The sequence below is a fragment of the Schistocerca piceifrons genome, chromosome 5 (genome assembly GCF_021461385.2).
Source record: "Schistocerca piceifrons isolate TAMUIC-IGC-003096 chromosome 5, iqSchPice1.1, whole genome shotgun sequence".
In the NCBI taxonomy this organism is placed as follows: Eukaryota; Metazoa; Arthropoda; class Insecta; order Orthoptera; family Acrididae; genus Schistocerca; species Schistocerca piceifrons.
In genome coordinates, this window is record NC_060142.1 from 618017030 (window position 1) to 618032049 (window position 15020).

Genomic DNA, 15020 nt, shown 5'->3' on the forward strand with positions numbered 1-15020 from the left:
ATTTTTGCACAGAGTATAACTTAATCATCGCTAACACTTGGTTTACGATGCTTGTATACTTGGAAGATACCTGGAGACACCGGAAGGTTTCAGATTGATTATGTAAGGCAGAGATTTGGGAACCAGGCTTTAAATTGTAAGATATTTCCAGGGGCAGATATTTACTCTGACCACCATTTATTGGCTATAAACTGTAGATAAAAACTGAAGAAATTGCAAAAAATTTTGTGATTTAAAGAGATGGGATCAGCATAAACTGTAAAAACTGGAGGCTGTAGGGAGTTTCAGAGGGAGCATTAGGGAATCATTGACAAGAACAGGGAAGAGGAATACAGTACAAGAATAATGGATAGCTTTGAGAGATGGAATAGTGAAGGCAGCAGAGGATCAAGTAGGTACAAATACGAGGGCTAGTAGAAATCAAGTAGGATCAAGTAGGTTAAAAGGCGAGGGTACTAAAAATCCTTGGGTATTACGAGATATATTGAATTTAATATAAAAAATTCAAGAAATGAAGCAGGCGATAAGGAACACAAATGTCTCAAAAATAAGATCGACAGGAAGTGCATAACAGCTAACCGAGAATGGTTAGACATGAAATGATCGTATGGCACTGTTGGTCGGGAGGCCAATTGTGGGGAAGTTCGGCCGCCGTATTGCAAGTCCTTTTTAGTTGCGAGTCAAAGATGATGGAATGATGATGAAAGACACACTACACCCAGTCATCACGAGGTAGAGAAAATCGCTGACCCCGCCGGGAATCGAACTCGGGATCCCGTGTGCAAGAATCTAGAAAGCTACCGCAAGACCACTGTAACGGTATAGAAACATATATCCCTACGAGTAAGATAGATGCCACCTGCAGAAAAATTAAAAAGGCCTTTGGAGGAAACAGAACCACCTGTAGGAATATCAAGAGCTCAGATGGTGAAGCAGATCAAAGGAAAGAGGGGAAATCCGAAGGGTGGAAGAGGTATATGGATGGTCTATATAATGGCGGTGAACTTGAGGGCAATATGATGGAAAAAGGAGTTGAGGTAGATGGAGATGAGATGGGAGATATGATACCACGTGAAGAATTTGACAGAGCACTGACAGACTTAAGTAGAAACAAGGGCCCGAGAGTAGACGACATTTATTAGAACTACTAAGAACCTCCGGGAGCCAGCCATGACCAAAGTCTTCCATCTTGAGGGCAAGATGTATCAGACAGACGAAATACCCTCAGACTTCAAGAAGAATATAATAATTTCATTTCCAAAGAAATCAGATGCTGACAGGTGTGAAAATTACCAAACTATCATTTTAATAAGTCTCGGTTGCAAATTACTAACACGAATTCTTTAGAGACGAATGGAGAAACTTCTAGAAGCCGACGTCGGGGATCATCAGTTTGGATTTCGTACAAATGTGGGAACACGCGTGGCAATACTAACCCTACGATTTATGTTAGAAACAAGGTTAAGGAAGAACAAACATACGTCTCTAGCATTTGAGAGAGCTTTTGACAATGTTAACTGGTGTACTCTCTTTCAAATTCTGAAACATGTAGGGGTAAAATCCAGCGACCGATTAAGCTATTTATAATTTGGACAGAAACCAGAAGACAGTTACAATAATCGAGGGGCATTAAAGGGGAGCAATGGTTGAGAAGGAATTGAGACATGTTTGTAGCCTATCCCCGGTGATATTCAATTTGTATACTGAGCAAGCAGTAAAGGAAACCAAAGAAAAATTTGAGATACGTATTGTACGTCTGTTGGAGACATCAAAGGACTTGGAAGACCAGCTGAACGGAATGGACAGCGTCTTGAAAGGAGGCTATAGGAAATTTGTGGCAAGTTGCTATGGGACCAAACTGCTGAAATCATCGATCCCTAGGCTTACACATTACTTAATCTAACGTAAACTGACTTACGCTAAGGAAAACACACACACCCAGGATTTCAACCTCCGAAGGGTGGCCGCGCAAGCCATGCCAAGGTGCCCAGAAAGCGCGGCAACCCCGCGCGGCTGTAGCTATAACAGGAAGATCAACAAAACCAAAACGGGGATAATGAAATGTAGTCGAATTAAATCGGGCTATGCTGAAGGAATTACATTAGGAAATGAGACACTTAAAGTAGTAGATGAGGAATGCTATTTTGGCAGCAAAATAGGTAAGGATGCTCCAAGTAGAGAGGATATAATATGTAAACTGGCAACTGCAAGACGAGCGTTTCTGAAGGAGAGAAATTTGTTAACACCGAGTATAGATGTCAGTGTTAGGAAGTCTTTTCTGAAAGTACTTGTATCGAGTGTAGCTATATATGTATATGAAATATGGACGATAAACAGTTTAACAAGAACAGAATAGCTTTTCAATGTTGTTCTACAGAATGCTGAAGATTAGATGGATAGACAACGTAACTAATAAGAGGGTACTGAATACAATTGGGGAGAAGAGGAATTTGTGGCACAACTTGACTAGAAGGGATCGGTTGTTGGGTCACGTTCAGAGTCATCAAGGCAACACCAGTTCAATACTGGTGGGAATTTAGGAGGCTAAAAATCGTAGAGGGAGACCAAGAGATGAATACACTAAGCAGATTCAGAAGGATGTAGGCTGCAGTAGGTACTGGGTGATGAAGAAGCTTGCACAGGATAGTGGAGAATGGAGAGCTGCATCAAACCAGTCTCTGGACTGAAGACCACAACAACAATAATATGTAATGGCATTATTGATTGAATAGTCATTGGCTGGGATTAGAGTGACCTGAGATAACTTATCGGCATTATCTTTCTAATTTGGATTCTTTTTCTTTGTACTTGCTGTGCTATCAAATGTTCCGTGTCCAGTTTGGAAGTCAGTTCTCCCTAGTCAATATCATTACTGTATGTTCCTTACTAACGTTCAATCATTGTTAAGGAAAACGGTAGCCCAGCGAGTGTGGTGCTAAACACCATAGGACAGAATTTTGTAATGCTTGTGTCAATTACATTCGGTAGATCACCGCAGCAAATTTCCTTATAAGTGCTCGTACACTTAACGCAATTTTCGCTGTTTCAGTTACCTGTATTTGAGGTAAATCACGAGAGTATTCATAAAGGCATTTCATATTTCAATAGCTTCCCTGAAGTGATTACTAATCTTAAATGTTATTCAGCTCCTGGATAATGTCATCATTGAATTTAGAATGTAATTACGTTGTCATGAGATCTGACATTCAGAACCATGCTCTGCTGATCTCCGATGCTTTGCCATCCTACTGTCAGTGATGTTCAGATGTTGTAGTTGTTGTGGTCTTCAGTCCTGAGACTGGTTTGATGCAGCTCTCCATGCTACTCTATCCTGTGCAAGCTTCTTCATCTCCCAGTACCTACTGCAACCTACATCCTTCTGAATCTGCTTAGTGTATTCATCTCTTGGCCTTCCTCTACGATTTTTACCCTCCACGCTGCCCTCCAATACTAAATTGGTGATCCCTTGGTGCCTCAGGACATGTCCTACCAACCGATCCCTTCTTCTAGTCAAGTTGTGCTACAAACTTCTCTTCTCCCCAATCCTATTCAATAGCTCCTCATTAGTTATGTGATCTACCCATCTAATCTTCAGCATTCTTCTGTAGCACCACATTTCGATACCTTCTATTCTCTTCTTCTCTAAACTAGCTATCGTCCATGTTTCACGTCCATACATGGATACACTCCATACAAATACTTTCAGAAACAACTTCCTCACCCTTAAATCTATACTCGATGTTAACAAATTTCTCTTCTTCAGAAACGCTTTCCTTGCCATTGGCAGTCTACACTTTATATCCTCTCTACTTCGACAATGATCAGTTATTTTGCTCCCCAAAATAGCAAAACTCCTTTACTCATTTAAGTGTCTCATTTCCTAATCTAATTCCCTCAGCACCACCCGACTTAATTCGACTACATTCCATTATCCTCGTTTTGCTTTTATTGATGTTCATCTTATATCCCCCTTTCAAGACTCCATTCCGTTCAACTGCTCTTCCAAGTCCTTTGCTGTCTCTGACAGTATTACAATGTCATCGGCGAACCTCAAAGTTTTTATTTCTTCTCCATGGATTTTAATACCTACTATGAATTTTTCTTTTGTTTCCTTCACTGCTTGTTCAATATACAGATTGAATAACATTGGGGAGAGTCTACAACCCTGTCTCACTCCTTTCCCAACCACTGCTTCCCTTTCATGCCCCTCAACTCTTATAACTGCCATTTGGTTTCTATACAAATTGTAAATAGCCTTTCGCTCCCTATATTTTACCCCTGCCACCTTTAGAATTTGAAAGAGGGTATTCCAGTCAACATTGTCAAAAGCTTTCTCTAAGTCTACAAGTGCTAGAAACGTAGGTTTGCCTTTCCTTAATCTAGCTTCTAAGATAAGTTGTAGGGTCAGTATTGCCTCACGTGTTCCAATATTTCTACTGAATCCAAACTGATCTTCCCCTAGGTCGGCTTCTACTAGTTTTTCCATTTGCCTGTAAAGAAATCGTGGTAGTATTTTGCAGCCGTGACTTATGGCAGTAGTTAAAATGGAGAGTATCCTGAACGGCAGTGAGAACTGTGTGTTGTGAGAAATGATTATTTCCATTATATGAAACCTTCTTGTTACCTAATAATGTGACGATCTTATATGAGCCCTAGGAGTTCAGGATTAATCCCAGCTGGAAATTATAGCGTGTAGCTTTGCACTAGATTCTCAACTCAAGACGATAAAAATGACAGTCAATTTCAGAAATTAATTGTGTATAGCAAGATCCCCGTTGCGCTCTTGATAAAGGGAGCCTTCATTCGTTCCCAGTCGAAGTATGCCCAATACGTGATGGTATTTGATTCAGGAGGATAACTAAATAACTAAGAAAATTAAGGTCAGAATTATAAAAAGTAAATATCTACCCACTCTCTATAATGATTGTACAGGCTGATGACAGTGTCAGGGAGCGTTATCCGTTGTACATTACTTCAGTTAATCTGAGTGATGAAAGTTAATTAACATTATTCATTTAATTAGAGACACTTTACATTATGGATAGGTTACTGATGAAAAATTTGTCGATACCAATTTCGTCAATGGGTTCACAAAATGCAATGGAAAAATCGGCACAGTGACGATATCCTGTTCCCGCAACGGCGGAAATCCTGTGACAGCAGTTTTAACATCTCTACACAGGCACCCACAAATAATACGTACCCCTCGTGTTATTACGTTTTGGTGATTGCATATTGCATCCTTTTTCACTATTGTGAAAGTATTTTGACAGAAAAGAATTCTCCTAACAAACCTATTAAGTCGTAATTACAATGCTACTTTGAACGAGCCACCGGGAATCACGGGCCGTTATGCCTAAATACCCATACATCATCCCTGAACAAACTCTGAAGTATTATCGATGGAGATCTCCCTGAATCTGCGAGTGTGACATGAGTTCTACGTAGCTTTTTCTCACACACCTATCACTACGTGTGCGAGTCCTCTGTATGTGATGTGAAACAGGAAAACATTGTTATTTACGCCATTAATTCTAAATCTACATACATACTGTCCAAATCTCTGTACAGTGTATGGTAGAGGGTACTTTCCATTGTACCACTTATTAAGATTTCTGATGGTTCCACTTACGAAAAATAAACTAAACTGAACTGTATAACTCCTCCCGCACAGGTCATGACGGCCCAAAGCTACCGACTGGCCACCGGGACATCCTCAGCTCACAGGCATCACTGGATGCGGATATGGAGGGGCATGTGGTCAGCACACCGCTCTCCCGGCCGCATGTCAGTTTCCGAGACCGGAGCCGCTACTTCTCAATCAAGTAGCTCCTCAGGTTGCCTCACAAGGGCCGAGTGCACCCCGCTTGCTGACAGCGCTCGGCAGACCGGATGGTCACCCATACAAGTGCTAGCTCAGCCCGACAGCGCTCAACATCGGTGATCTGACGGGAACCGGTATTACCACTGCGGCAAGTCCGTTGGAAAAACGGCGGAAAAATAATTGCTTAAACGCCTCAGTGTGCACTGTAATTAGTCTAAAGTCACCTCGCTGTTCCTGCAGGACCAACGCTTACGGAGTTTTAGTATATTCACAGATTCACTTAAAATTTATTTTTGAAACTTCCTAATAGGATTTCTAGGTACACTTTGCCTCCATCTTCAAGCGTCTGCCAGTTCAGCTTCAAAAGCATCTCCGTGACTCTTCCAATAGTTAAACAAACCAGTGACCATTAGCGCTGCCTTTCTCTCTTTAGTTGAATAATCCCTGCAAGTCCTTGAGCAACATTCTAGAGTGGAGCTCACGAGTATTTTATGTGCGGTCACCTTTTCATACTGATTGCTTTTCCCTAGTGCCCTAACATTGAACCGACTCCTGTCGTCGCTTTGACTAAGACTGAGGTAACGTGGTTACGTAATCGTTTCATTTCATATACCTGCGAAGTGTTACGCAGGTATTCGTATGAGTGGACCGATTCCAATAGTGGCTCGTCATAGGACTAAGTCTTTTTCGTTTCGGAAACGCACAGTTTTGCATTCATGAAATTTTTTTGGGCCACTCCTGTTCCTTATTTATGTAAGTGATAGGTACTGTAGTTTTACAGATAATTCGAAATTATTTGTGTCTGTTGACGACACTAGCATGGTAATTACGGATATTGTGGACAACATTGGCTCTGTTTCAAATAGGGCAGTTCATGACGTAAGTTCATGGCTTGTAGAAAATAAAATAACGCTAAATCGCAGTAAGACTCCGTTTTTACAGTCCCTAACACACAATTCAACAAAACCCGGTATTTTAGTTTCACAGAGTGGGTATGTGATTACTAAAACTGAACAGTTCAAATTAATGGGTGTTCAGATAGATAGTAAGCAGTCGTCGAAAGCACACGTTCAGGATCTTGTTCAAAGACTTAATGCTGCCATTTTTACTTTTCGAATGGTACCTGAAGTAAGTGATCATTCGACATGGATATTAGTCTACTTTGTTTATTTCATTCGCTTGCGTCGCACGTATTGTATTTTGGAATAAGTCTTCCCGTTCTCATAGGATATTTTTTACTCAAAAACGGGCAATTCGGATAATAAGTGGCGTAGGTTGTCGAACCTTTTGTCGACCCCTGTTCATCAGTCAGGGTATCCTGACACTGCCCCCCCCCCTCTCTCTCTCTCTCTCTCTCTCTCTCTCTCTATATATATATATATATATATATATATATATATATATATATATATATAATTTGCTGTCATTTCTTGTTAACAATATCAGCTTATTCCCAAGAATTATCAGTTTTCACTCAGTTAATACTCGACAGAAATCCAATCTGCATTTGGATCGAACTTCCTTAACTCTTGTGCAGAAAGGTGTGCAGTATACTGCTGTATCAATTTTCAATAAGCTACGACAAGAATTCAAAAATCAGAGCAGTAATCCACGCGCTTTCAAATCGAAATTGAAGAGTTTCTTCATCGGTCATTCCTTCTATTCCGTTGAGCAGTTCCTTGAAAAGTTAAGCTTATTCCTATGTTATATTGTTGATTAGGTTTACTTAAATTTATAGCTTGACTTTTTGTGGTTTCATAAGGATTTTATTTTATCTGTTACTACTTTTGTGTTGTAATTTCATATACTGACACGTTCCGTGATCTTGAGGATTTGCTCCTCAATTTCGTCCTTTGGAACTAGACGTGTAAATCACTCATCATCATCATCATCATCATCATCATCATTTAAGACTGATTATGCCTTTCAGCGTTCAGTCTGGAGCATAGTCCCCTTTATAAAATTCCTCCATGATCCCCTATTCAGTGCTAACATTGGTGCCTCTTCTGATGTTAAGCCTATTACTTCAAAATCATTCTTAACCGAATCCAGGTACCTTCTCCTTGGTCTGCCCCGACTCCTCCTACCCTCTACTGCTGAACCCATGAGTCTCTTGGGTAACCTTGCTTCTCCCATGCGTGTAACATGACCCCACCATCTAAGCCTGTTCGCCCTGACTGCTACATCTATAGAGTTCACTCCCAGTTTTTCTTTGATTTCCTCATTGTGGACACCCTCCTGCCATTGTTCCCATCTACTAGTACCTGCAATCATCCTAGCTACTTTCATATCCGTTACCTCAACCTTATTGATAAGGTAACCTGAATCCACCCAGCTTTCGCCCCCATACAACAAAGTTGGTCAAAAGATTGAACAGTGCACAGTTAACTTAGTCTTGGTACTGACTTCCTTCCTGCAGAAGAGAGTAGATCGTAGCTGAGCACTCACTGCATTAGCTTTGCTACACCTTGCTTCCAGTTCTTTCACTATGTTGCCATCCTGTGAGAATATACATCCTAAGTATTTGAAACTGTCCACCTGTTCTAACTTTTTTCCTCCTATTTGGCACTCAATCCGTTTATATCTCTTTCCCACTGACATTACTTTCGTTTTGGAGATGCTAATCTTCATATCATAGTCCTTACATTTCTGATCTAGCTCTGAAATATTACTTTGCAAACTTTCAATCGAATCTGCCATCACAACTAAGTCATCCGCATATGCAAGACTGCTTATTTTGTGTTCACACATCTTAATCTCACCCAGCCAGTCTATTGTTTTCAACATATGATCCATATATAATATGAACAACAGTGGAGACAGGTTGCAGCCTTGTCTTACCCCTGAAACTACTCTGAACCATGAACTCAATTTACCGTCAACTCTAACTGCTGCCTGACTATCCATGTAAAGACATTTAATTGCTTGCAAAAGTTTTCCTCCTATTCCATAATCTCGTAGAACAGACAATAACTTCCTCCTTGGAACCCGGTCATATGCCTCTTCTAGATCTATAAAGCATAGATACAATTCCCTGTTCCATTCATAACACTTCTCCATTATTTGCCGTAAGCTAAAGATCTGGTTCTGACAACCTCTAAGAGGCCTAAACCCACACTGATTTTCATCCAATTGGTCCTCAACTAATGCTCGCACTTTCCTTTCAACAGTACCTGAGAAGATTTTACCCACAATGCTGATTAAAGAGATACCTCTGTAGTTGTTACAACCTTTCTGTTTCCATGTTTAAAGATTGGTTTGATTACTGCTTTTGTCCAGTCTGATGGAACCTGTCCCGACTCCCAGGCCATTTCAATTATCCTGTGTAGCCATTTAAGACCTGACATTCCACTGTATTTGATGAGTCCCGACTTAAATTCATCCACCCCAGCTGCTTTATTGCACTGCAATCTATTGACCATTTTCACCACTTCCTCAAATGTGATGCTATTTCGATCCTCATTATTATCCCATTGTACATCGAAATCTGAAACATTACTGATCGCATTTTCACCTACATTGAGCAACTCTTCAAAATATTCCCTCCATCTGCCCAAGGAATCCACAGGATTCAGAAGCAGTATTCCTGACCTGTCCAAAATACTTGTCATTCCCTTCTTACCTCCCTTTCGAAGACTGCGAATTACACTCCAGAATGGTTTTCCAGCAGCTTGACGCAAAGTCTCAAACCTGTTTCCAAAGTCTTCCCAAGATTTCTTCTTGGATGCTGCAATTATCTGTTTGGCTTTGTTTCTTTCTTCGACACAACTTTCTCTGTCTACCTGAGTTCTAGTATGTAGCCATTTTTGATACGCCTTCTTATTCTTTTTACAGGCTGCCTCGACTGTGTCATTCCACCAAGCTGTTTGCTTCATCCTACCTTTACACACTGCTGTTCCAAGACATTCTATAGCCACTTCTAGTACTGTGTCCCTGTACCTTGTCCATTCCTTTTCCAATGACTGTAATTGACTACATTAAACTAACTGGTACCTTACTGAGATCATTGTTATGTACTTGTGCCTGATTTCCTTATCCTGAAGTTTCTCCACTCTTATCCTCCTACATATGGACCTGACCTCCTGCACTTTCGGCCTCACAATACCAATTTCGCTGCAGATTAAATAATGATCAGTGTCATCAAAGAATCCCCTGAATACACGTGTGCCCCTCACAGCCTTCCTGAATTCCTGATCTGTTATTATATAGTCAATGACAGATCTGGTTCCCCTGCCTTCCCAAGTATACCGGTGAATGTTCTTATGTTTAAAAAAGGAGTTTGTGATTACTAAGCCCATACTGGCACAGAAATCCAAGAGTTGTTTCCCGTTCCTTTTGGCCTCCATATCCTCTCCAAATTTACCCATAACCTTTTCATACCCTTCTGTTCGATTTCCAATCCTGGCATTAAAATCACCCATGAGCAGAACACTGTCCTTGTCCTTTACTCTAACATCTACATCAGTGAGTGCATCATAAAAACTATCCATCTTATCTTGATCTGTCCCTTCACAATGCGAATATGCTGACACAATCCTAAATTTCTTGCTAGACACTGTCAAATCTATGCACATCAGTCGTTCGTTTACATACCTTATTGCAACTACGCTGGGTTCCATTTCTTTCCTGATGTAAAGCCCTACACCCCATTGTGCTATTCCCGCTTTGACTCCTGACAGGTAGACCTTGTATTCTCCCACTTCCTCTTCTTTCTCACCCCTTACCCGAATGTCACTAACAGCTAAGACATCCAGCCCCATCTTACTTGCAGCCTCTGCCAGCGCTACCTTCTTCCCCGAGTAGCCCCCTTTGATATTAATAGCTCCCCATCTCATTACCATTTGTTTGCCGAGTCGTATCTGAGGAGTCCCTGGTTTGTCAGTTAGAGGTGGGACTCCGTCACCTACAAAGGTCCGAGGCATTTTGCTCTGATTGTTGCCAGCATCATATTTAAAGTACTAGGGAAGCAGGTTGCTAGCCTTACTTGCCCCGAGTACCATTGAGTTTTACCCCTAACGGTTGAGGGACTAACCGGTGGATTTGGTAGTCTTTGCCGTATGAGCACAAAGGTGACCACAACTCACAATATGTCTGAGATGCCCAGCCTTATTCCAAAGTAACTGGTATCCCGACTTTCGGGACCACTTACTTGGCCACTCATACGTTGCCCGTGGTTCATGAACTAGGACATGACTACAGGAACCCACACCATGAACAGTGTAAATCACTGTTTCCATAAATTTGAGATCTTACCAAGATGTAACTGACCATTTCTGCAGTTTCTTTCAGATAGCACCTCATTATAGGCTTCTTCACCTGCGAAACACAACTGAGGTTATTAAACAATATTGTCCGCAAGGTCATTAGTATGAGAAATTAACATTTATGATGTCATAGCTAGTTACAGCGGACTAGGCTGGCACACAATGGAAAGCATATTAATTCTATATGGCGTGAGTATGCTGCTTTCCTACATCACAGACCTTCTGTAATTACTAGCGTGGCGTTTGATGAGTATTAACATCAAATTTTGGCGAGCATTCACTTTAAACATTTACATCGATAACAATTATTGAACGGTTTCGTTACCTAGGGATAATAGGATCTGCGCAATAGACTCTGAACAGCTCTGATAGTACATGAGCTGATAGTAGCATTGCTTGGGTAAACTTTTGTCAGGAACTTTATTTTATCGTTTTCAGAATATAGTGAAAATTGTTATAGTAAACTGCATTTTCTATAAATCCCAGACATCCTCATAAATCCTCATCGTAATGAACTTCAATGATCAATAACTCTATTTCTCCATCAGAGTGAGTACAGTGAACTTAAAATACAGGCTTCAGGTTTTTGCTAATCACTATCTGGTTGCCAACATTGTAGTTAGAGAGCCTGTGTTGAGAACAGCAACAATAGAAAAAATTTCCATCCGCCGCTCCACATGGGGTCCTAAAACAATTCCCTGCTGCACACTCGAAATTTCTTCTACGTCTATTAATGACTCTACATCGAAGATTTCCTACGTGCTCCTACCAAAAAATCGTCAATCCAGTCCCCAATTTCGCTTGATACCCATACTATCGTACTTTTGATACTAAACGTAGATGTGGTAGCGAGTCACATGCTTTTCGGAAATCAACCTTTACTGAATCTAGAGGAGTGCCTTGATCCTAGGCTTTCCGCATGTCACTAAAGGAAAGTATGAGTTGCGTTCCGCATGAGTGATGTTCTCGAATTCCATGCTCGTTGGCGCTGAGGGGGTCATTCGGTTCGAAATACCTCGTTATGTTTGAGCTCAAAGTACGTTCTAATATTCTACTACAAATCGATTTCAGGGATATTGAAAGGTATTTTTGTAGATCACTTCTACTACTCTTCGTGTAACCATGTGTGACCTGCGCTTTCTTCCAACTACTTGGCGCTTTTTTTATTCATAAGATATACGCTGGATCGTAGTTGGAAGAGAGGCTAACTCAGCGGCAAATTCAGTACAGAATTTGATAGAATCCATCGGGTGCTAAAGCTTTATTAAATTTTTGTGGCTTCAGCTGTTTCTTAACACCATTGACACTAGTATCTACATCACTTTTCTTTGCAGTGGTACGAGGATTGTATAAGAACAATATTCCTGATAATACTGCGTATCACAGTGGTTATTACTCAGTGGAAGACACATGATCGTTACAAAACTTAACAATAAGTAAGATACACTTTAAAAGAAGAAAATATTCATCACAACTTTCTCAACATCATAAATTTCGTAACAAAACAAAACAATTATTTAAGATTACGAACAGTAATGATTTTCATATTACGAATAAGCATGCCAATATTACCGATGAAAGTGTCACTAAGGCAGAACTGCTAAATCCGATTTTCCGAAATTTCTTTATCAAAGAAGACGAAGTAAGTAGTACACAGTTCAAATGTGAGACTGCTGACAGTACCAGTAAAAAAAAAAAAATGATTAAAATGGCTCTGAGCTCTATGGTCATCAGTCCTCTAGAACTTAGAACTACTTAAACCTAACTAACCTAATGACAGCACACACATGCGTGCCCGAGGCAGGATTCGAACCTGCGACCGTAGCGGTCACGCGGTTCCAGACTGAAGCGCCAGAACCCCACGGCCACACCACCCGGTAGTAGCTTAGAAATAAATATCATCAGCGTAGCGTAAAACTCGAATTAGGTTCCTTTCTGAGTATGGTGATGTAGTAACTGCAGCTTTAGTTATCATATACACCCGCTCGCTCGATGAAATATACGCACCGAAACCCGGAAAAGATAGACAGGTTATACGAATATTCAAGAAAGTAATCAGCTGAATTGCAGACACATCTCACCGACGTCGATTTGCCGTTGCATTTTGGAAGATCAGTATACTATGTTCGAATATTATGAATTACCTCCAAGAAAACAACCCTTTTAACAGTTAGCACTGATTCAGCATAATTGTTCTTGTGAAGCTGAACTAGCTCTTTATTCTGTTGAAGTAATGAGTGCTATTGACAGAGGAACTCAGCTTGATTCCATATTTATAGTTTTCCTGAAGGCTTTTTATACCGTTCCTCACAAGCGACTTGTAAACAAATTGCCTACCTATGGAGTGTCGTCTCAGGTGTGTGAAATGATCTGTGGTTCCATATGAGAAAGATCACAGTTCGTGGTAAGTGATGGAGAATCATCGAGTAAAGCGAAACTGTAATGTGGCGTTCCCCAGAGAGGTGTTACAGGATCTCTGGTGTTCCTAAACTACATAAATGATTTAGGAGACAATGCGAAGAACCGTCGTAGGCCTTCTGTAGATGATGCTGTCATTTATTGTCTAGTAAGGTCATTAGAACATCAAAATCAATTGCAAAATGACACTGACGAAATATCAGTATGGAGCAAAAAATGACAATTTTCACAGCTAAACAGTTAAAATTGTGATGCCATCGACGGGAGTACTAACAGGAATCCGTTACATTTCGGTTACAGGATAAATAGCACAAATCAAAACGCTGTAAATTCAACTGAATATCTAGAGATAAGGTACACGACTGACTTAAATTGGAACTTTCATATAGATAATGTAGTGGGGAAGGCAAACCAGAGACTGTGTGTTATTGGGAGAACATTTGTAGACCCAACAGGTCTACTAAAGAGACTGCCTACACTCCGCTTGTCCGTCCTCTGCTAGAGCACTGCTGTGCAGATTGGATTGACGGAGGACATTGAAAAAATCGAAAGACGAGCTGCTCGTCGTGAGATATGGGAGAGAGTGTCACGGATATGGTACTCGAGTTGGAGTGGCGTTCTTCGTTGCCGCGAGATCTTCTCACGATATTTTTTTGACGCAGGCCTACATAAGAAGGAATGATCGTCGTAATAAAATAAGATGAACGAGAGCTCATACTGAAAGAGTTTAATGTTTTGTCTTTTTCGCGTGCTGCATGAGAGTGGAATTGTAGGGAAATAGTGTGTAAGTGATTTGATGGAACCAGAGCCAGGCACTTACGTGTGAATTGCGGACTATTCATGCAAATGTAGACGTGCATATGGATACGCATCATGATAAGAGATTAAGGTATAAACGTTAAAACAAGTGGAAGCAGTGTTATATGCGAATATAAGAAGGAATATCCTAGAACGTTATTCAGGCAACTGGTGGCACTCTTTTTCCGATGATAATATATTTTTTGTTCACGTTGGTCTATCGTTCAGCGATGACAGGTCCGCGCAGCCCCCCCCCCCCCCCCTTCTGCTAGCGGAGGGAACAGACGAGTAAGGACTCGCCGTACAGGTAGGCTGTGACATAGTGAACAGGTAGTTCGAGGTAAACTGGATGCCCATTTCACAAATAACTAATGGCTCTGAATACTATGCGACTTAACTTCTGAGGTCATCAGTCGCCTAGAACTCAGAACTAATTAAACCTAACTAACCTAAGGACTTCACACACATCCATGCCCGAGGCAGGATTCGAACCTGCGACCGTAGCGGTGACGCGGTTCCCGACTGAAGCGCCTAGAACCACACGGCCACATCGGTCGGCCACAAATAACTGACTGGCTACAGTTTCAATGTATGCATTTTCATATATCCCTTAGGAAAGCCAGCAAGCCGAGGGAAGGCGCGGCCTGTATCCAGGAACACACACACGGCTCGCAGCGACTGGCGGCGTTCCTCTAGATAGCAGGGCGCAGAAGCGG